The sequence below is a fragment of the Microcebus murinus genome, chromosome 11 (genome assembly GCF_040939455.1).
Source record: "Microcebus murinus isolate Inina chromosome 11, M.murinus_Inina_mat1.0, whole genome shotgun sequence".
NCBI classification, from domain to species: Eukaryota; Metazoa; Chordata; class Mammalia; order Primates; family Cheirogaleidae; genus Microcebus; species Microcebus murinus.
In genome coordinates, this window is record NC_134114.1 from 95,422,830 (window position 1) to 95,446,837 (window position 24,008).

A 24,008-nucleotide genomic window follows, 5' to 3' on the forward strand; every position below is an offset into this window, starting at 1 on the left:
GTATGGTACATCATGTAGAGTACATCCTGTATAGTACATGTATGGTACATCATGTAGAGTACATCCTGTATAGTACATGTATGGTACATCATGTAGAGTACATCCTGTATAGTACATGTATGGTACATCATGTAGAGTACATCCTGGATAGTACATGTATGGTACATCATGTAGAGTACATCCTGGATAGTACATGTATGGTACATCATGTAGAGTACATCCTGGATAGTACATGTATGGTACATCATGTAGAGTACATCCTGGATAGTACATGTATGGTACATCATGTAGAGTACATCCTGGATAGTACATGTATGGTACATCATGTAGAGTACATCCTGGATAGTACATGTATGGTACATCATGTAGAGTACATCCTGGATAGTACATGTATGGTACATCATGTAGAGTACATCCTGGATAGTACATGTATGGTACATCATGTAGAGTACATCCTGGATAGTACATGTATGGTACATCATGTAGAGTACATCCTGGATAGTACATGTATGGTACATCATGTAGAGTACATCCTGGATAGAGCTGGAGCCCATTCTGCTAAGGGAAGTATCCCAAGAATGAAAAAACAAGCACCACATGTACTCACCAGCAAATTGGTATTAACAGATCAACACTTGTGTGCACATATAGTAGTAACGTTCATCAGGGGTCGGGCAGATGGGAGGGCACAGGAGGGGATGGGTATATACACACCTAATACGTGTGATATGCACCGTCTGGGGTATGGACACGCTCGAAGCTCTGACTTGGGTGGGACAAAGGCAATATACATAACCTAAACATTTGTATCCCCGTAATATGCTAAAATAAAAAAAAAGTCTATATTGTTTAGGGTAAGTCAGTGTTAGTTAATATTTTTTCCTGGCCAACACCAGATATTTAGTTTTGTAGACTTCTGGTAAACAGTAGCTAGTATTTTAATTATTATGACATTTTTCAGCAAGGCTTTTCTTCCTTCTTGATTAAGCCTGCCTGGGGGAGCTGACCTCCGTGTCTTTCAGGGAAGATTCTGACCCGGCTAACGCAGCAAGGTCCTCTCGGGGCTGTGTGCCCTCCATACACGCAAGACTCTGTCCCCAGTAGACCTCTGCCTGCCACAGTGGACTACTCACTCGTCCCTGCACATAATTTCCTTTGTACAAGTTTTTCTCATTTGGATATGCTTAAAATGTATGCTCCTAGGTATGGAAAACTTTCCCAGTGCGCACCTGAGCTCTCATTCTCACGCTGGCTGTCCGGGAAGCGTCCTTCCCAGGCAGCGCGGCTCCCGGTGGCACTCTGCCCCGACACCAGGCCTGGTGTGAGCTGCACACTCCTAGGCATGCCTCGCTGAGTGTCGTCAAATGCCCAATTTAGCAAATTTACCAAATTCACTAATCTACAGGAAGTTATACTTTTTTGTATTTATTTCTAAGGTTTTAGTCATTCCCTATGGGAAGGAATAGTTTTTAACAGTTTCTGAAGATTTCTGTGAAATTATATTTGGCTGTCGGGCAGTTTGGCTAAACTAATATAGTTTAATTTGATTTTGGTGGTAAACATTTTACTGCAGCCAGGCAATGTTTATCAATGTCTGGATTTTTCTGTACTTTTGGTCTCAGGCTTTTGGAAATGAGTATTTGCAGTGAGTGTGTTTTGAATTATAAGTATTGCACATATCTTTGATGTCAAGGATTTTATAAACAATCAAGAGGATTTTATTAAAACATACACAATAGTCTGTTGCCTTTTGTACCTCTCAGAATTCACAAGTATTTTTTCATTTTTTCTTTTTCTTTTTTTTTTTTTTTTTTTGAGACACAGTCTCTGTTAAGTGAGTGCCGTGGCGTCAGCCTAGCTCACAGCAACCTCAAACTCCTGGGCTCAAGTAATCCTCCTGCCTCAGCTTCCCAAGGAGCTGGGACTACAGGCATGTGCCACCATGCCCAGCTAATTTTTTCTATATATTTTTAGTTGGCCAATTAATTTCTTTCTATTTTTTAGTAGAGACCGGGTCTCGTTCTTGCTCCGGCTGGTTTTGAACTCCTGACCTTGAGCAATCCGCCTGCCTCAATCCCATGCCACTTCATTGAGGGAAAAGAGAATTAAAGAGACAGTGTGGAGGAGGACCCTGAGGAGGACAGGGGCTTAGAATGGGAATAGCAGGTTTCTGAGGTAAAAGTGACAGGTCTTGCACACGCCAGCAGGTCCTTGAGTAGACTGCGCTGTGAAGGTGAGACAGAGGCCACCATCTTGATGGGCTTACTGACACGCAGGGAGAAAAGATGTGGACACACTGGAGGGATGTAGTAAGTGCAGCACCTGCTTGGGGTCCACTGGAGGTGCTGGCTGGATCTTACAAAGGACCACTACTGTTCAGTGTTGAGCTCCCCATCCATTCTCCTTGAACCTGTAGATACCAGCAGTTGCCACCAACCAAAGAGAGGACTGCACTCTTGCCCAGCTTAATAAGGAGATATTTGTGCCTTTCCCTTTTCCTCCTGCTGGCCCTAGCACACTAGAAAAGCTTGAGGATGTGAGTAAAGAGAAGATGCCTCCACATCTTCCACCCCTTCTCCAAGCTTCTGGAGTCACAGATTCTGTGCAACAGTGAAGGTGGGCGGGTGATGAACTCTGCATGGAGGTGGAGATTAGCGTTTTTTAAGAATGACCAGAATTGAACCTTACGTAGAAAATAACATTATTTTTGTAATGAAAAGTCAAGAAAGTTATAGGAACTGGGTATAAAAAGGGGATCTGAAATATAGCTCAGTTGGGGGTAGTTATCAGAAGAAATAAAACCCTTTCAGGTTTAAACTCTAATGAATTGGATTCTCCAGTAATCAGATTACGAAGTCCATGGAAAGAGTCAGCCCAAAATTGGTAGGACTAGAATTAAAGTGTTTCAAAGGGGATGAAGAAGAGGGACTGGGTTCAAAAGAAATTTAGAGGGCAACATTTGCAAGATTTGGCAACAGAGTGCATATGGAAAGCAAGAGAGTAGGATGACTTGTAGGTTTCTGGTTTGCATGTCTAGTGTTGAAGTTAACTGAGAGATGGGGAATACAGGTGGAGAAGAAGAGAAGACATTTAGGATTGAAGTTTGAAGTGCATGTGGACAATCTTGGAGGAGATGATTAGAAGAGAGAGTGAATAAATATTTTCTCTCTAACCATACCTAAGGAATTGAAGATAGAGCTAGAAAGATACACACAAATGTGTGTGTATATATGTATTATATATGTGCATGTGTATTATGTAAAAATAACATAACGATTAAAAAGTATATAAACACATAAATCATAAGTACAAAATGGATGTGTAGGTGTTGAAAAGAAGTAGCAGGAAGGAGTGCTAAGAGCGGGATATACCTACTCAGGGAAGATATTGTAAAAGGTGGTTCAGTTTTAGGCTGGGAGCGGTGGCTCACGCCTGTAATCCTAGCTCTCTGGGAGGCCGAGGCGGGCAGATTGCTCGAGGTCAGGAGTTCGAAACCAGCCTGAGCAAGAGCGAGACCCCATCTCTACTATAAATAGAAAGAAATTAATTGGCCAACTAATATATATACAAAAAATTAGCCGGGCATGGTGGCGAATGCCTGTAGTCCCAGCTACTTGGGAGGCTGAGGCAGGAGGATTGCTTGAGCCCAGGAGTTTGAGGTTGCTGTGAGCTAGGCTGACGCCACGGCACTCACTCTAGCCTGGGCAACAAAGCCAGACTCTGTCTCAAAAAAAAAAAAAAAAAGGTGTTTCAGTTTTGAACATCTTTTTCTACTTTGTTAAAAGTTTCTCTTTTATTATCACTTTCCCCTCAATCTAAAATGAGAAATTTATATTGTTTTCATTTTTAAAAACATATCCATTGTTTTTGTTTTTTAACCTACTTACTCATAGTAGAAAATTTGGTAAATATAGAAAAGAATGAAGATGTTGCTTTCCATGAGATAGACATCTAGTCTGAGTGAAAATATCACTGTGCATCAAGATTTTAAGATTAAAACTGGTGAAATGAGCTAGGAAAATTGCTGATTTTTGCAGAACATTGCAAGTATAGAGTAATCTGCATTTGTGAGCATGCAGTGTGCGCTTCGTGTGCTGAAGGTGGTGTTGGTGGCAGTTATATCAAGTTAACAATGACAGTTTTTGTGATGTTAATATGAAAATAGAAAGTGTATGTCCCAGATACATGACAGCATATTATTTTTGTTCAATGGAAACAGATGTTAGGAAGAAATTGAATCAGAAGTAATTTTGATGGAAATATTTTCACTATGCTATACACTGTGTAAAGATGCAAATTCTTTTTCTCTTTTTAGCTATAACCTCAACTACTCTGGTGAAATGGGAATAAAATATATTTATTTTTAAAGCAATACATAACCTAAAAAAAAGAAAGTAAAATTTAGAGAAAAATCTGGCATCCACCTGCATAAATATGGTCAACTGATCTTTGACAAAGACCAAAGGCATTACAATGGAGCAAAGATAGTCTTTTCAAAAAATGGTGTCAGAACAACTGGACATTCACATACAGAAAAAAATAAAAAGAATCTAGATGTAGCTCTTATACCATTCACAAAAATTAACTCAAAATGAATCAGAGTCCTAAATGGAAAATGCAAAATTATAAAAATCCCAGAAGAGAACATAGGAGAAAACCTAAATGACCCTGGGTATAACAATGACTTTTAAAATACAACACCATGTATTACAAACACGTGATATGTGAAAGAAATAATTGATAAGCTGGACTTCATTAAAATTTAAAATTTCTGCTCTGTAAAAGTCAATGTTAAGAAAATGAAAACATATGCCACAGACTAGGAGAAAATACTTGCAAAAGACACATCTGATAAAGGACTGTTATCTAAAATATAAGAAGAACTTTCAAAAATAAACCATAAAAAAAGGTCAAACAACCCAATTAAAAAATGGGCCAAAGATCTTAATAGACCCCTCATTAAAGAAGACATGCAGACGAAAAATAAGCACATGAAAAGACATCCTGCGTCATATGTCGTCAGGGACATGCAAATGAAAACAGCAATGTGATACTAGCACATACCTATTAGAATATCCAAAAGCCAAAACACAGACAAAGCCAAATACGGACAAGAATGTGGGGCAACAGGAACTCTGATTTATTGCTGGTGGGAATGCAAAATGGTAGAGTCACTTTGGAAGACAGTTTAGCAGTTTCTCACAAAAATAAATATGTGTATGTAGAGCCACATGATTTAGCAGTCCCACTCCTTTGTATTTACCCAAAGGAGTTGAAAACTTTATGTCCACATAAAAATCTGCATGTGGATGGATATAGCAGCTTTCTTCATGACTGTCAAAACTTGGAGGCAACCAAGGTGTCCTTCAGCAGGTGAATGGATAAACTGTTACTTCCAGACAATGGAATGTTATTCAGCACGCAAAAGAAATGGGCTATTAAGCCATGAAAAGACGTGGAGAAACCTTACATGCACACTACTAAGTGAAAGAAGCCAACCTGAAAGGCTAAATACGGTGTGATTCTGGAAAATGCAAAATTATGGAAACAGTAAAAAGATCAGTGGTTGCCAGAGGTTAGGGGTGGGAAGGGATGAAAGGATGGGGCACAGGGGATTTTTAGGCAGTGTAAATACTCTGTATGATACTATAATGATAGGTATATGTCATTATAAATTTGTTATAGATTTGTACAAACACATAGAATGTACAACATTAAGAGTGAACCCTGATGTAAACTATGAACTTTGGGTGCTAGTGATGTGTCAATATAGGTCCATCAATTGTAACAAATGTGCCTTCTGGCGGATATTGATAATGGGGGAGGCTCTGCATGTATGGGGGTAAAGGGAATATGGAAATGGGAATATGGGAAATCTCTGTACCTTTCTCTCAATTTTCTGTGAACTTAAAACTGCTAGAAAAAAAATAAAGTCTTAAAAAATCTGGCATCCTGGATGCTTTTGACAAAAGCCATCTTGTTTCAACCAATTTGTTTCCCTTCTCGTTCAATGTCTGGACCACAGAAATTAGGAAGAACCAGTCAAGAGTCAACTAAAGTGATGGCACAATCCTAGGTTGTTATGAAAGTGTTTCTTTTCCTTCCTTCTAATATCTTCTGTAAAATTTCCATGGGATTTGCTATTTTCATCTTTCTCATTTAGGGATATTTAGACAAATGTAGGCTCTACCTCTGATGTTTTTTCACGCATTATTAAATCATTAATTTTTCAAAGTTTTCAAGTCTTAAGCCCTCATGCTTAGCATTTCAATGTAGTTCAAATCAATCCAGTAATATATCAGAGAAGCAGAGCCACTGTGATGAATGACTGTATCATATAGGAATATCTCCAACTATCTATCCACCTATCTATCTATCTGTCTGTCTATCTATCTATCGTTGAAGGTTTGTTGTTTAAATCTTTAATTCACTTCCAATGCATTTTGGTCTAAGGCGTAATGATGGTAGAGGATCCAGCTTTAAAATACTAAGTTTTTAAATATTAATATTTCAATTCCCTCTTCTACTTATTGTAAGATTCAAGAGTTTAGGGGGTGTCCAGCCAATTGCATTCTGAGTGAGAACTTTGTGCCTTTATAATAATTTGTTATAATCTCTCTCAGTTGCAGCCTCACTGTTCATTTTTTTAAATATGAAAAGGCTCATGTTATTCATCTTGTCTTTATATCCTTTCACTTTTACCTGTCTTAGATCAGCTTCCTGGCAATAGACTCTGAATGGAGAACTCTGTAGTAGGTTTACTGCGTTCTCTTATGAAGTACACCTATAATAGAGTAAAGAAGCACTGCACATAGATAAAGTAGTTGCAACTGAGGTCTCAGGCTCCCTGAAGGGAGCCCTGGAATTGGGATAGTCTTTGGAATTGTCCCAATTGAGGCAAGTGGACTGGTGGCCTTTATAATTCTGTATCAGTTAGTCATTGTTCCTTGAAAGGAGGTATAGCCCTGAGTGAAGCAGTTCCCTGTGGTGAAACACAATTTCCATCAAGGGTCTCAGCTGTGGTCCATCAGTAAATGATATTCCCAGCAGCTGAGGGATTTATGGGATTTATGGCTGGCTCTGAAGAGGGGCTCTAGGTGGGACACCACAATATCTACCACACTACCAGACAGAAGGAAATTGTCCTTTAATCTTATTGTCCTTCTACCCATTGCCCTGATGTGGTTCCACTCCGGAACTTCCACTCTTGTTGGATTTTAGATTACAATAGGAATTTATGCAGCTACTTAGTTATTTTGGCTATGTTAAGGTTTGCTGTCAGTTTCAAAGCTGTTTCTTCATCTCTGTTTGTCCATGTATGAAGAATATAGAAATAAATTTGAATATTTTATTTTCTTTGTCCATAGATGAGTGTATCTCAAATAAATTATTCTGGAGTCAAGACCAAAGGGCCAAATGGAAGGTCAGTTTCTGGAAGTCTGTCAGATACTGGTATAAGATAATTTATGGGCATATTGAGTATCTTCTGTGGAGAGGTCAGGAGCTTGACAAGGCAGAATAAGGTATAAGGCAAGGACATTCTCCCTAAGGAGCCTGAAGTTTTATTAGAAAGTATAACAGAACTTGTTCAGCTGTAAGGGACAGAAAAACCAACCAAATTTGCCTGGCAAAATATGAATTTATTGACTACCATAACTGAAAAGTCTACGCCTGGCTGGTTCCAGGGATTCAAATAATGTCACCTGGATCTAGTTAGTATCTATCCATCTCCCTACCTGGTTTTTATCTTTGGCAGCTCTTACCTCACACAAGCCCTCTAATGATGACTGAAGTTTCTGCCAGGCTTACTTTTTCAACCATGAAAAACTCAAGATGCAGGGCTCCTTTTCATGAACAATTTCTGGAAAACATCTGGGCCTGATTCTCATTGGCTGATGGACAGAATACCATGATTAATTGGCTTAGGATTCATGCTTAGCATTGAAGCATGTGATGCACCCACATAGCCTGAGAGTCAGAAGAGGGTGCTTTTATTGGCAGAAATTGGGAAATGATTGCTAAAAAAAAAAAATGAAGAAATGGTTTGCCAGGAACAAATGGCTTCTGAAGAGATTCAGGCTACATATACAAATTTTCCTTTAATTGGTGCATGTTTAGTATTTATTGAATATCTGCTATATCCTGGGAGCTGTAATAGATGCTAGGACACTGAGGTGAACACGATTAAAAGTCCCTGCTCTCATAGAGCTTATATTCTAGTGGGGTGAAAACAGAAAATGAAGAGATAAATAGGTAATGTGTTGTTCCCGTAATCAATTGTTAGAGGCAAAGACCCTCAAAGACCCTCAACTCCCCTATGACTCGTCCTACACACAGACTTCGCCCTGGAAAATTCCAGCTATAGCTCTGAGAAGAATGCAGTCCATGACGTGCTGACCACGGGATGCTCCAGGGTGTGCTGACTGCAATTGTTCCCAACCACCTGCCAGGTTAAAAATGAGTAACCAGTCAAAAACAAAATACTAATAAGACGCTAATTAGAGCTAATTAACCCAGACCCAAGCCTCATCGTCAACACTCTATTTTTTTGTTTCTACTTCCTTATTTCTATATGCTTATAAAACCTACTAAAAATCTAAATAAAGCAGACCTTGACAATCATTCGCTTGGTCTCGTTTCTTTCTCTCGCTCATCTCTTTCAGGCACGGTCCCCCTCGCCCCCGCGAGTAACAGAAGGTCCCGCGGGCCGGGACAATCAATTTATTGTTTCTAGGAGTCCTTGCTTCTTTGTCCTCCTTTGCATGCTGGAGCTGGACCCTGTGAACATTTCCCCTCTGATGGCAGGAAGACACTTCCTTTCAAGGGTCTTTTCTCCATTTTAATGCTCAGTGAGGAAGCTTAGCGGACCATACAGATGAGCTCCAGCTGTACTCCGAGGTCACCCTGTCCCAACCAGGGCACTGCCCATCAGTTCTGGCCTGCCCACACCCTGCAGCAGCAGCAGACTGGTCTGGCCATGCCCGGTGGCCGTGACGGGCCAATTTTAGAGACCAGCTCCTACTGTCCACACCCTCTGGTGACTACAAACTGCTTTTAAAGACCAGTGCTCGTCTGAACCTTTTGGCAAGTTTGTTTGCCACAGCCAGACTGCATGCTCCTGTGGTAGCCACTCCCTGTCCAGAAAGGTCTGAAGCTCAGCCTTGTGGGAGGTGAGCTCTCTTAGTCCTGATCTTCTTTATTGTGCATTCTTCTTCAGCATAGCGGTGGTAGCTGCCCTCGTGCACACGCTGCATCGAGACCTCTTAAGTCCTCTGCTACCTTTTCCAGTACTACCTCCCATTAGTTAATGATTCCTTATATTAATATTCAATTTTCCCTGATTAAATGCCTGGTGTGGTTTCTGTCTACTGCCCAGGCACTGACTAATACACATATATCATGTGGTGTTAAATGCTAAAAAGATGAATGAGTTCTATATGGGGAAAAATGAATTGTTTCAGGTAGCATATGGGGATGAAACTTGTAGGGCAGAGTGTTCTAGATGGAACAAAGAACATATACAACGACCCTGAGGTAGGAATAACCTTGGCATGTCCAATGAAGAGTAGAAGCCTGGTGTGACTGGGTTGGTGAGCAAGGGGGAGAGGGACAGCAAATGATGTCAGGAAGATAGTCAGGAGCTAGATCCTGCAGGGCCTGTCAGGTCCTGATAAGAAGTTTGGAGCCTATTCTTCAAGTAATGGGAGCGCCACTGGACAGTTTTGAGCAGAGGTATGACCTGAGTCATATTTCTAGGTATGCTCTTTGGCTTCTCTGTGCAAGAATTAATTGTGGCAGGTAACGGGGCTACTCAAATAATTCATGCAAAGTAATGGAGATTTGGACTAGATGTAGCAGCTGAAGTAGAGTGGAGTGAAGTGGTCGTTTTCTGGATATTTTTAAGGTAGAGCTGACAGAGTTTCCTGATAGACTGAAGAATGAAGTTGCCATTAACTGAGAGGGGAAGGAGCATGTATGGGGTTTCTGAGGGTCAAGAATTTAGTTTGGGAGAGTTTTAACAAACATGGATAAGTTTGAGAAGCTTGTTAAAATTCTAAATGGAGACATTGGGTATGAAATTTGGTGTATGGGCTGGGAATTCAAAGGAAAACTAGAGTCTGGAGATGCATGTTTAGTAATTTTACTGGATGTCATTCCTAATGTGGTGAGTATAGATAGGTACGAGAAGTCTGAGGATGGAGCCCCGAATCATTCAAATATTTAGAGGTTGGCAATATGATGAAGAACAAACAAAGAAAATGAATCAAAGAGCCCAATGACCTAGGAAGGAAAACAAAGAAAGTGATGTCCCCCAAGTGAAGAAGGTATTTCAATAAGGAGGAGGGAGATAAAAGTATATTAATTGTTTCCGCTGCAGTAAGATGGGACTTGAGATTTGATCATAGGATCTAGCAATGTGGAGGTGAGTGGTGACCTTGGAAACAGCTATTTTGATGGAGTGGTAGAGACATAAACCTTATTAGATTGGGTTCAAAAGGGAGGCGAGAAAAGGAGGTAGAGACAGCAATTCCACAAGCAGGGTGCTGTGCAGTGGAATGGTGACATGAGGCAATAGTGCAAGTATGAGAGAAATTGTGCAAGTGTGCTTGCATGCTAATGGTATTGGCTCTCTCATAGGGAAAATGGAAGATGTGGGAAAGAGAAAAAATGCTAGCTAAACCAATGTTCTTGACCAGATGAGAAGTAAATCCAGTGCATAACTGGCAGGCATGATGCTTAATAGGAGTCCAGATAGTTCATATACAGAAATAGCAGATTATATGCAAGAAGAGGAATATATTTAGTGGTGGAAACATGTGAATTCTCTCTTTTGGTAACTTCTATTTCTTTAGAAAAACAAGAGCATTCCTTTAAATCAAAATTGAGAAGTGGGGAGAAATTGTTTCCAATTTGAGGAGAGAGTATAATGTGAAAAATATTCTTTGGTAAAGTGGAAGGATGAACTGACTAAAGGAATATATAGAATGCAGGACAATGAAGGTGAGCAAATTAGACAGCACATTCTTTATGAGTGAAATCAAATCCAAGTGAAAGCAGAAATACTCCTTTTCCTGTGCTGCCCACCCTCTCTCAAAAAGTGCACATCACAAAACTCACTTCACAACCAAAGGGCCAACCTGTAGCCATTTATCCATTCGGAGTCCTGCCTATCACCTGCCTATGGTAAGCGAGAACTGGGACAAAGGCGACAGTTGACGTGGGCAACCTGTATGGGATAGAAAAGTAGATGGATGCAGAATCCTGTAAAAAGTTATTTTCTGGCACCCGAGGCTTAGATGCTTTGAGCGAATAGAATAATATTAATAGCTATCAGAAACTCAACTGGCATGTTTCCAGGTCCAAAAGAATCTTTGTACAAGACTGGCTTTTCAGACATAGCAATTTATAAACACGTCCTTCTCAAGGAGTCTTAAGTCTTGCAAGTAGGTGGGACCCAATTAATACAAGAGCCACTATTATGCTCTGTGTGGGTTAAAACATTTGAAGTAGTGAAAGAAAGTAATATTTGCTGAGATATTTTTTTTTCTGTATTGGATTAGGCTTTTTCATGAATATTAACTCAGTCTTTAAATCAACCTAATGAGTTAAGTATTTGTGGTAGAATCTTTTGTCTGCTCATCACATTTTATCACTGGGAGCCACTCAGCATCCATCATTTGCGATTGTGATGGCACTCTGCCCGCTGGCGTGGACACGTGGTCCAGGTGATTTCTCAGCGTTACCCTTTCTCCTCGAATCGGACCATAACATCTTCTGAAGGAGTTGATATGTGGATGCTGGGAGAAAAGAGTTTGCGTTTAGTAACTAATTCCATAATTATTAATAAATATCAACTATGTTCTAGCTACTGTTTTAGGTTTGGGGATAAAAATTGGGCAAAATGATCTCTCTCTTCCCATAGAGCGGTCCTTCTTCTGAGGCTGAGAGCTGTGAGGGTCGTGTTGCCCAGGAGATTCTACTGTTATGTTTTTCCTGCTCAATATCCCTGAGAATGAAACTGATAGAGAGAAAAACTGAGCTGAGAGACTGAGAAACGTACACTAATGTGTCCATCATGGGAACCTGGTTCCAGCCATACCTTTAATTAAATCTCTTCCTCAATCCTTAGGTTACATTTATTTTATCTATTTCCTTGAGTCTTTTTGAGTTGAACTTTCATTTATAGTATAAACAAAATTTAATGCGTGCCTGTAAGTGAAATAGAAACTCTGCTAGGTGTGGAGGGCATATAGGAGACACAAAGATATGAAGTCTTGGTTTTATGGAATCTTCTAATGGGGAAGGCAAATCATAAATAGATGATTAATATATTTTCAGATAGTAATAAGTGCTTTGAAAAAATTTAGAAAGGTTAATGGAGAAGAAAGTATGTGTGTGCATGGAAGTGTATAGAGACGATTTTATTTAGAATGTCAAAGAAAGTCTCTCTAAGGAATTGACATTTGAGATGAGATCTGGATTATCAGGGAGCCAGTTGTGAAAATCTGGGGCATGAGTTTCTTAGCAGGAGAAAACACAAAGTTTTTGAAATCCAAATGTGCTTATTGTATTCACTGTAGTGGCCCACAAAGAAAGTCACAGTGAACAGGTTGGTGGGCTAGACATGATGGGTTCATGTAGGACCTCTTAGAACTTGCTAAGGAGCTTGGATTTCATTATAATGGCATGGGGAAACCGTTAGTATCTTTATAGTACAAGCATAAATTATTTGAGTTGTGTTCCAAAACAATACTTTGACTTTTATAGGAAAAATGAACTATAATGGGTTAAGAGGAAAAATGGCAGGGAAACCAGGTAAAACTTTATTATCCAAGTGAGAGATGCTGCCGGCTTGAACTAGGTGGTAATGGTAAAGACAGGGGAAGTGGTTGGAGTCGGGATATATTCTCAGGTAGAGCAAGCAGGACCTCCTGGTGGATTGGATATGTGAGTGGAGGGGGGAGAGATAAAGAGTGAAAGAGGAAGAATCAGGAATGGCTCCTAGGTTTTCGCCATAAGCAACTGGATGAATAATGGAGCCACTGACAGAGATGGTGGGGATATGGGGAAGAAAAGGCCGGCTGGACAGAGGATGGGATGAGTGGATAGATGTCATAACTGTGACACTAGGAGTGCTAAGTTTGAACGTTTTCTTACCTCTAAAAAAGCAGATGCTGAGTAGACTGTTGGAGTTGCCAATATGGGGCTTAGGAAGGGGATCTGGGCTGGAGATAGGAATATAGCCTCTATTTGAAGCCAGGAGATATGATGAGATCTCCAGGGGGAGGGGTAGACACAGAATAGGGACAAGGACAGAACCTGTGGATACACCAACATTTAGAAGTCAGACAGCAAAAGAGGAGTCAGAAGAGGGGATAGAAAAGTAATCACTACTGAGGTGATAGAAGGCAATTATGATATTAAGGGAGTTGAGAGAAGAAAGTATTTCAGAAGGAAAGTGTGTGCTCAGCCATGTCCACTGAGGACGAGCTGCTGAGAGCCTAGTAAGGCGAGGTCTGAGAATTGAATATTGGTTTTCTAAATTGATCTTGAAAAGAGAAATTTCAGTGGTGATGTAGACAGGAGCTTACTTGTGGTGGGCTGAAGGGAGATGGAGAAATCAGGATATAGAGAGAACAGACAATTCTTTCAGAGGAGCAGAGAAACTGGGCAGTTTATAGAAGGGAACATGGAATCAAAGAAAGAGTCAAGAGTCCTGAGGAATACTGTCTAATTATCCTCGTTATACAGATGAGGGCCTTGGGGGTCAGAGAATGTGTGTAACCTGCTCAACGACACACAGCTAACATGTGGCAGTAAGTATTGCAGTTCAAAGTTAGGGCTTTTTTGCTAAAGTCCACACCCTTTCATACTATATAGGGAGGCTATGCTATTTACCTCTCTGCATTCAGTATCTGGCACTAATAGGCAATATTATTATAAACAATATTTTCATACATTTAGATCATCATATTATTTTTGCCATCATTATTATTCTGATTTCCAGGAGTCTAGCACAATTTTGCCACAATGCCATTATGTTTTCCACGTAAAGTAGAAAAATGGCAGCAAGTGACATGTGTCTTCTTAGACTGGGGTCTGGATTACAATGAGGTTCATGATTTAGCCAATGATGGAAAATTTGGAGACTTTCAGAATTCTTAAAAGTTAGAATTAAAAGTGAGAACCATTAGAATTATTTATTTTATTGTCTATTCAAAGCCCAAAGTCAAAAGTAATTTCTAGATTCAGGATATATAAAACAAGTTAATTTTTCCCCAAGAGTGATAAAAGCCGTGCGTTTACCTACTCTCTAGAATATTTAAGTTCCTAATTGTCAACATTACTTGCTATAGCTGGTACAGATACACACCAAAGTCAGAATTCATGGCATAGTCCTCTGATAATTTGTTGCCTAGTCACATGTCATTTGCATTTGTATTTTGAATTTCTTCATTAATACCTAATCTTTAAATTCAATGCCCTGTTTTCTGAGATACATTTTCTTACTTTATGTCATTCATTTGAATATTTATGACTCTTTCTTTATACCTTTTTTTAGATGATTTGGTTGTATGTAGGTGACTTTGGATTTGTCAGGAATCCTTAACTCTTGTACAGAGATTTGGCCGAATTGTTGTGGTCTGACTGTTTTTTGACTTTGGTATAGCCATGGGCACTAGTAAAGTACAATCTAACTGCTTCCCCTCTGCCGAGTCCCTTTGTGACCCTGGAGAAACTGCTGGCCTGCCCATCTCCCTTCCGCTCAGGAGCTGGGAATCAACAATCTTCTCTTCCCAGACTATTAGGTTCTGGGCTTTTTGTCATGTGTCAAATGTTTCAATGGTTTATGCTGTTTTCATTTCAAGGGAGGAGTAGCACTTACTAATCTTACAAGAGTGTTGTGAAAATTAATTAGTTAATGTTCACAAATACTTTGAAGATTAAAAGCCCAGTGTAAATGCTTATTATTGTTTTATGCACATCAAGAGCCTAGCTGGGTAGGCAAATGTGTTTCCCAGAGATGAAAGGATGACGCAAGGTAGAAAATTATGTGGTTTAGTGCTGTAAGGTTGGCAAACAGGTTCCTCAGGATTGCAGATGTGGGGATTACTCTCACCAGAACACAAATGGCCCAACAAAGCCTAGAATAAAGTCATTTGTTCCAACTAGTGTTGACTTCCAAAGTATCCAAGCCAAGAGGAATATTATTCCATGATAGTGAGTGTGATGATACGGTTGATGAATTTCTCAGGTAGAGATGAAAGTAAACAGAAGAGTAGCTCCTAGGACTCTGAGAAGAGCTCTCACAACCCTATTTGAAGGTAAGATAGTGCTAATTCATTGGAATCAGGCGTGGTGGATCTTAACACGCTCAGCACCACCCCAGCGGAAGTCAGAACCATTCTGTAAAATCAGCAGATCTTATGGAAATGCATCTATATGGAAACACATATCTTAATCTTCAACAGAGCTGGAGAAGTTTACATGGGTACAGCTTTCTTGGAGGAGAAGTTGATAATACATACCTAAAGCATTAAAAGGGTACACACCTTTAAGCCAGCAATTTCCTTCCTAGGAACTGATCATTAGGAAACAGTTACAAAAATTTAAATAATAGACATATCCAATAATAAGGGATTGGTGAAACAAATTATGGCTCAAACATAAAGTGAAATATTATAAAGCCATTAGAAATTAGATTCTAGGCAAGAATCTTATTAACAAGAAGAGATATCCAAGGTATATTAAGCTTTGAAAAATAAACCCCAGCTAAGTATAATGTGTACCATAATGAAGAGATTTTTGAAATATTTTTATTTTCTTGTCCGCTTATCCCTATTTTCTAATTTCTCTATGCTAAGCATTTATTGCTATTATAATAAAAACTTAAAAAAAGACAATATACATTTTCATCTGCATTCATAAGGAAGGGGATATATAAAACAATAGGGACATATAAAAACTTTTGGCCGGGCGCGGTGGCTCACGCCTGTAATCCTAGCACTCTGGGAGGCTGAGGCGGGCGGATTACTCAAGGTCAGGAGTTCAAAACCAGCCTGAGCGAGACCCCGTCTCTACCATAAAAATAGAAAGAAATTAATTGGCCAACTAATATATATAATATAAAAATCAGCCGGGCATGGTGGCTCGTGCCTGTAGTCCCAGCTACTCGGGAGGCTGAGGCAGGAGGATCGCTTGAGCCCAGGAGTTTGAGGTTGCTGTGAGCTAGGCTGATGCCACGGCACTCACTCTAGCCTAGGCAAGAAAGCGAGACTCTGTCTCAAAAAAAAAAAAAAAAAAAAAAAACTTTTGAAAAGACCCAAAACAAATCTAAAGGGGACAAATAAATTATAAGATAGTTTAGTTATCTCAAGGTTTGTTCAGCTTCTTGGCCTCAATTTTTTAAAGCTTTCGGCTCCATGTTTTGCCCCTGCTGGCCTCCATGGTCACCTCCTCCTGGGCTCCTGGCTGCACCCTAGTTGGGCCCCATCCCATCTCCTCTTCTTGTCTTCCACCCAAGCTGAGGCTTGAGATACGGGGGACCTAATCTGCAGACAGCAGAAGCACAAACGGCAGCATGGGGGAGTTAGCGCCTGTGGGCAGAGCCTTTCCTCAGTGGAACACGGGGGCAGTGGATGTAGTTTTCTCCCTTCCTCCCCAGCCACGCTGCTCTGAGATGCAGTGGCTCGTATGCCTGTCTGAACACTCCACTGTAAGAACGAGCGATCAGTGGCACTCCAGACACGGAGGAGGCCAGCTCTATAAAGCATCCTCTTCTTGGGCTCTTCCCTCCTTCACTGCCCCATTCCCCCTTCCCTCACTTCTGCTTCCTTGCATTGTACTCTCTGATAAAGTGGCAGTGCCTGAGACTTGCCTCAGACCCTGCTTTCTGGGAACACCAAGCTAAGACACATTGTGTGAGACACAGGCAATGAAGCACTGGACCTCAAGGGCACCATCTACTCAGCTACAAACAATAGCTAGCACTTACTCCATGGTTTCTGTGTGCCAGACACTAGGTATTATTTCGTTTAATATTTATAAAAACATCTACATTGTAATTGAATACATTTTGTATCAGAGAGTTTAAGAAACACACCAAGGTCACAGAGTATGGAACTTGAACTTTGATGTGTCTAATGCCAAATTTGATGTCCCTCACACCACATGGTATACATGGTCTGGAAACAAGATCTACAGAAAGTCTTAAGAGATGTTTCCTACTCCAAGAATTATATAGTCGGGCTCAACAGCCACAGGTAGGACACTTTCATTAATAACGAGTGAAAGGAGGGGTTTAGTAAAATGTTAAATTGTGTGACAGAGACTATAATTGGCATCAAATTTAGAAATAAAAGGGAAATTCAAGAGGCCTGACGGAGGCCCTGTCGGGGAGGATGCCGCTCCAAAGCCGACTCTTAAGGGCTGGGCATGAGCTGGGAAGACAGAGGGAAGAAGAGTAAGGCCAGAGGTTCGTGACAGACTGTGGAGGAGAGGATTAGCATGCATGTTTGTGGCGTAGAGAGAGAAGTCAGAATAAGAGAACACTTACCTGTGGCAGGTCTTAGTAGGGTTTTTGTGGTTCTTGAAAGCAAGCAAAAGAGTTCATGTTTGTTATGTGGGAAGAAGGAGCCATTTAGGTAATTCAGTGGATAGAATGATTTTCTAGGGAGGAAGAATGTTAAGACAAGATTTGGCTATTGTGTTAATGTCATAAAATACTGTTATATTTTGCTTGGTAGCTGCAAGAATATTGTGTTTATAAATTAAACACACACACAAATCTGATGCAGCAATTATGGGATGGCATAACATGAGTTTTCATTTTTGGAAAATATGGGTTAGAATTCTTTGGAGTCATCTGTTCCAAAGATGTAAGCTCCCATAACAGTGACATAGCATTTATTTAATACTTACCGTGTGCTGGAATGCTAAGTTCTTTACATGTCATTATTCCCACAATCCGTTTATTATCTCTCATTTACACTTGAGGAAACTAATACTGAGAGAGGTTCAGTGACTTGTTTGTGAGCAGTGGTAGTAGATGAGTCCGACTCAAACCTTTCCCTGTTTGACTCCTTTGTCGCAGTCCTCCATCCCGGCTCCTTTGGGAGCCACCCTCCCAAAGTCCTTCCCGTGGGAAGATGCAAATGACACTTGTTCTTGATGAGCACTCGTGTCAATTAATTTCAATTTAAGGACTTCTCTATATGAGCATCTCAGAGATCTTTGCATCAGTGTGGTTGGCTGACAAATTTCCAAGTTAAGATGATTTGGCATTAAGGGAATTTAATCAGAGCAATTTTCCATCACTCATAGACTAGAGCAAAATTAAATAAATAAATTTGCCAATATACTTATGCTGATATACCTGTTAACAATAAAAGAAAAAAAAGGCCCCCATGGGAAGAAAATTCTAGAAATTAGAAAATGGGAAGTAGTGGCATCTTTTAAGAAAACTAGAGTTTTTCCACAGGGGACAGTTTGTTGGCCTAATAAAAAGAAGTACAAATAAAACAAATAAAACCTGGAGTTGTTTTTTTTTTAACAGTAAGGACTATTAGGTCTTCCAGCCAGCATGTTTCAGTAGGGTAGATTTTGCACTCAGGTAAGCTGGGTGGCAGATTCCCTGCTGCAATTTGAGGAGTTCTGGGAGAGATTTCTCAATCCAATAAAACAGAACTGCACATTTATAATTGCAGGCGCTTGCAATTTCAGCAAGTAGGTATTCCTTTCAGTCTCCAAATAAAGGTTTTGGGGGCTTTATGAGTTTCTTATTAAAATGCAAATACTCCTGGGAGACATAACACCTTGAATTCTTTTCAGATAATATGTTGAAGAAGATTCAATTTAATTCAGTTCATTTCAGTTTACTTGACTTCAGTTTAATTCATTTGAGCCCCTACTAAGTGCAAAACTCTTTGCCAGATCTCCACTGTGGGAAGAAAAGATGAATCAGAGAAGTTTCAGTCTTTTGCAAATTTCTTCTTAAAGGAATGGATAATAAATATTCTTGGCTTGGTGGGATATATGGTCTCTGTTGTAATAGTTAACTCTGTCATTCTAAAAAGCAACATGTAAATCAATGCTCACGGCTGTGTTCCAATAAAACTTTATTTGCCCACCAGGCTGTGTGAGCTGGATGAGGAAGCTGCTCTAGATGCTTGGAATCAGGAAGAGATATTTACCTAAGTGCATTCCCTGATGAAATAAAGCCCAAAGAAGAATTTGTGGGATATTGGACTTAAGTAGAAAATCACAGGAAAACCTTTACAAATATGCATGCGTAGGCCCAGGGATTCTCAGGGAATTGGTCTGGCGGCATGACCTGGGCACTGGGCTTCTCAAAGCTCCCCAGGGGTGCTAATACTCAACGAAGTTTGAGAAACACTGTTGTAGGGCAGTATCTGGGAAATACTGCTAGATGCGAGGAGGCTCCAGCAGGTAGTATAGGCTGGGGAACGGACATGAGCAAAGACTGGGCATGTGCTTCTGTTCCTCGGGAGAAGAACAATTAGCATGGAAACTTCTACTATATTGAGGAACCCAAAAGAAATTTAAGAAACTTTACCATATTTACAGAGAGTTAAGAGATTGGTGATATGCTGTTTTAAAAAAAATCAGAACAGACCGTATCCACCTAAATCTGAAGAAGATTGCAGCCTTAGTCCTTGCCATTGGTCCACATCTGTGATATCTGTATTCAGATGCCACCTGTGCCAATTTCCAAGGGCTGCCACAACAAAGTGGCACAGACTGTGGGAATTAACACTGTAGAATTTTATTCTCTCACAGTTTGGGAGGCTAGAAGCCTCAGTGTGTCAGCAGGGCCATGATCTCTCTGAGGGCTCTAGGGGAGAGTCCACCGCATTTCTTTCTCCTAGTCCCTGGCGGTCCCTGGCACTCCCTGGCATCCGTGTCTCTTCTTTTCTTACAAGGACACCAGTCACGTTGGACTGGGGCTCCCCCTACTCCTGTATGACCTCATCTTAACTTACATCTAATTACATCTGCAAAGACCCTTCTTCCAAATAAGGCCACGTTCTCTGGTATGAGGTGTTAGGACTTCAACATAGCTTTTTGGGGGACCCGATTCAACCCCAAACACTACCTCTTGAGCGTTTTTTTTGCCCCTGTGTTTGAGGAGCAGAGGTAGCATGGGATAGTGGAAGGAACACTGGACATGAATCTTGAGGCAGAGTCTGTGGCCTCGTCTGTAAAAGGGACCAAGAATCAGGAAAACTATGATCAGGAGACATGCGAAGAGACTTTTCGAATAGGAAAGCTCTATTAAAATTTAAAGCATGAAAATGGAAGGGGAAACTTCCATTTCAAAGAAAAATGTGCACATTGTCAGATCCCTAGGCAGGGTGGGTTGAATCAAGAAGTGCAAGACGACATTCTTGGCCTCTGCAGGGGCAGTGAGGACCTGGTCTGTGGGCTGAGGCTCTTGCTGCATTACCTCATCCATTTAATCCCACACCGCCAGAGCCCTGGCTGTGCCCTAATCACTCCAGGAATGAAGTTGACATTTGGAAAGATGTCCCTTGAATTTCTAAGAAGCAATAAACATAGCTTTTTCTCGGTTTTCCAGTTTATCACAAAGAGGGGTGAATTGCTGTCAGGACAACCTCCTGCTCAACCTCATCCCACCCCACTCTTGTATAGGTAAAACCAGGGGTATATTAATTGCAGGGTAATTAAAATGCCGTGAGTGAAAGGGTGAGATCAAAGGGTGGAAAGTTGAATTAGCAGGTGTCTGTTTCAAAATGCAGGTGAGCTGTCAGCCCATAAGCAATCAAGGAAAGAAAGCCAAGCCATTGCCAACCAATGATGCATATGAATTCTCATTTCCTTGTTCTCGTCTAAAATTTGGATGCAAACCCAGCCTAATACATAGCAGGAGACGGTACAGCAAAGGGGACTCTTTTTGCTTTCTTTTGTTTTGGAATCCTGTATACATGACTTTAGATTTGATAGCCTGAGCCTGAAAAGTGACAAGTTGTCAGTGAGAAGCAAAGCAAATGTGCACACAGAGTTGATTCAGATCTTAAAATGATCAGGGGTGAGTGTTTGCCCTCAGAGCAAATCATGACTTGGGAAGATCAGAATATGTCTACTTAACTTGCTGGGTGAATCTCTCATTAAAAGCTTTACACAACACTTGCAAAAGTAAAATGTCATGTTTTGATTTTTCAAATTTTCATGTAACATCAAAACACAAAATTTTAAAAATCACCTGTGAGAGGGTGCTTGGACAGGAGGAAGAAAGCCAGCAGGAACACAAGAGCAACACGGGGCTGAGAGTGCTGCGTGGATCGTGGATCGCACTGGGAGGGCCAGGAGCGCGGTGCTTGTGCTTGGCAGGCCCGAGGACTGCTGCCGGCCGCGACGTCAGGGAAGGCTTCCTGAGAAGGCGGCGGCGGTGGGTTAGTCGCCAATGATGAGAGATGGAGATTGAAGGGAGGGTACTGATTTCAGATGAGGGATAGAAAAATTAAAAAATATGCACAAAGTGTATTTTATAGTAGTCCCATAGCCTGTTTTGGAGAAAATACAGGCACAAGCAGACTGCCCGTGTCAGGGTTTCTCAGCCCTGGCTGTGCACTACAGTGCCCTGGGGAGCTTTTAAAATTCCCGATGCCTGGGCCACATCCAAGACCAACTGAATCAGAAAGCCAAGGGGCAGGACCCGGGCGGCGGCGCGTGTTAGCGTCCCCAGGTGAGTGCAATGTGCCAGCAAGGTGAAGAACCTGGCTTTAGCTGACAATTACAAACACGGTCCTATTCTCACGTAATGCAGTCTGGAGAGAAACTTTTTATTAGGGAAAAGGTACATTTAAAAATGGCCCTTTGATGTATTTTAACCAAATCACCTTAAGCAACATTATCAAATAAGCTTCCTTGTTCACCTCAGAAATAAATAGAGGAAGATGAGACTAGAAAACAAGACTGTGGCTGAGTGGTGGAAGATCTTCATGCCAGGCCAAGGATCATAAATTCTGTTCATTAGGAAACAGGCAACAGGCAACACTGAAAGTTTTAAATCATGTAGTGACTTAAATAATACAGCTGTGGTTCAGGATACTAACACGTTAGGCATTAGCAGGATTGAAGTGAGGAAGGGAAAGGGGTCGAGGAGTAGGTTACAGAAGTAATCCAAGCAGGAGGGACGGAGGTGTCAGCTCGAAGGGTGGCTCTGAGAACGGGAAGTGGGGAATGAGAGGTACTTGGGAGACAGAATGGGCAGAGCTTCGTGTGGTTAAGCCTCTCCCTGTAACCTTCCTCTGGCCAAGGGAGAAACAAGGCTTAGAAGAGTGTCATGTGCCTTCTGAAGAAGCCAGTTGGGGCAAATGCCACGTTGGCACATGCTGGGGTGAGACAGGGTGAGGAGAGGATATGGATTTGTAATGGAGACTGGGTAGGCTGGTCTTCTGAAGGGTTTCAATGTGGGGGATGTTTGGTCGTATTTGATTTCAGATTCATATGGGAAAAAAAGAAGTTACAGCTTGGGGTCACCCACCTCCCTCAGTCCCTGACCATGGAACTGCCCTTATAATCCCCTTTTTCTGGTAAAGAAGGAAATAAATAGTTTTATGGTGCAGAAGGGTATGAAAATCATGAAAGGGGTTTCTAGAAAGAGGGTATAATCAGAGTATAAAAGGCTACAAAGATGTCACAGTGGGTGAAGACCCTGAATGTTTCTGAACGACAGCAGATTTTCATGTGAGTGTTCAGAAAGAAGCTAACACAGAAGGCCCTGAGACCGCTCTCTTAGAAAGGCCTGCTTGCGATGTTGGCCCGAAGCTGGCATCTGGGATCTTAAATTTTAGGACGGTTTCCACAGTTCCCTAAGTGGCTTATTATGCCTAGGTTGTGCAATGTGATTCATGCTAAATGCCCGCTTTTCTCCTTGGAGTCTGGAGTTGGTGTGTGCTGGGCAGAGGGTGCCTACATGACCAGGGCCTTGGGCCCTGAGTCTCCAATGGGCTTCCTTGGTAGACAGCATTTCACATGTGTTGTCACAGCTCAGGAAGGAAGAATTTAGCGTGTTCAGTGTGGCTCCATCGGGAGGGACCCTTGGAAGCTCGTGCATGTTTCCTCTGGGCCTCTCCCTATGCACCTTTCTCATTTGTTGGTCTGCTTTTTGTCCTTTTGCTGTAATAAACCATAGCTGTGACTACACGCTGAGTCCTGTACCCCTAATGAATCACCGAACATGGGGGTGTCTTGGGGACCCCTGACACGGTGAGAATGAGGAAAGTGTAAGAGTACCAGTTCACTCAGAAAACCAGGAGATCTTGGACTAGCACATTTTTAATAGCGGAAGAAAATGAGTCTACGTGCTTTTGAAAGTAATAAGGGAGGCAATGTGGATTGAAATTGTTTATGCTTTCTGAGTAAGATCAAAGCTGAAAACCGGTGTTTTCTTTTTACTTTAACCACTTCAGTACGAGTGTCGACAATAGTCAACAGCCGCAGGTGAACGCGCACAGCCCCGCGTCGACTTTGGCCGGCAGCCGTGATGTGACTTTTCTAATTTTTCATTTATCAAAATAAAATTGCGAACATTTAAAAATAACATAATGAAAACATACATGTATATGTTACCTGTTCTGATTTACATGACAAGGAAAGCTGCCTGTGAAGTGAAACGAGCTCTTAGTGCTTCCAGCTGCCCTCGTCACACGAGAGCAGACGCCGCGGGCCGTGCGCCGCGGGCCGTGCGCAGCGCAGACGCCGCGGGCCGTGCGCAGCGCAGACGCCGCGGGCCGTGCGCAGCGCAGACGCCGCGGGCCGTGCGCAGCGCAGACGCCGCGGGCCGTGCGCAGCGCAGACGCCGCGGGCCGTGCGCAGCGCAGACGCCGCGGGCCGTGCGCAGCGCAGACGCCGCGGGCCGTGCGCAGCGCAGACGCCGCGGGCCGTGCGCAGCGCAGACGCCGCGGGCCGTGCGCAGCGCAGACGCCGCGGGCCGTGCGCAGCGCAGACGCCGCGGGTGCCGG

At 41.7% G+C, this 24,008-nt stretch overlaps 1 long non-coding RNA gene across 1 annotated transcript; it reads right to left on the reverse strand.

Moving 5' to 3' along the window:
- Positions 1 to 11,351: 11,351 nt before the first annotated feature.
- On the reverse strand, positions 11,352 to 23,741 carry LOC142873695 (uncharacterized). The gene is made up of 2 exons (XR_012921651.1): positions 23,617 to 23,741; positions 11,352 to 11,798 (listed from the first exon to the last, which is right to left on the reverse strand). It is a non-coding gene; the product is annotated as an uncharacterized LOC142873695 (long non-coding RNA).
- Between the last annotated feature and the right edge of the window lie 267 nt (positions 23,742 to 24,008).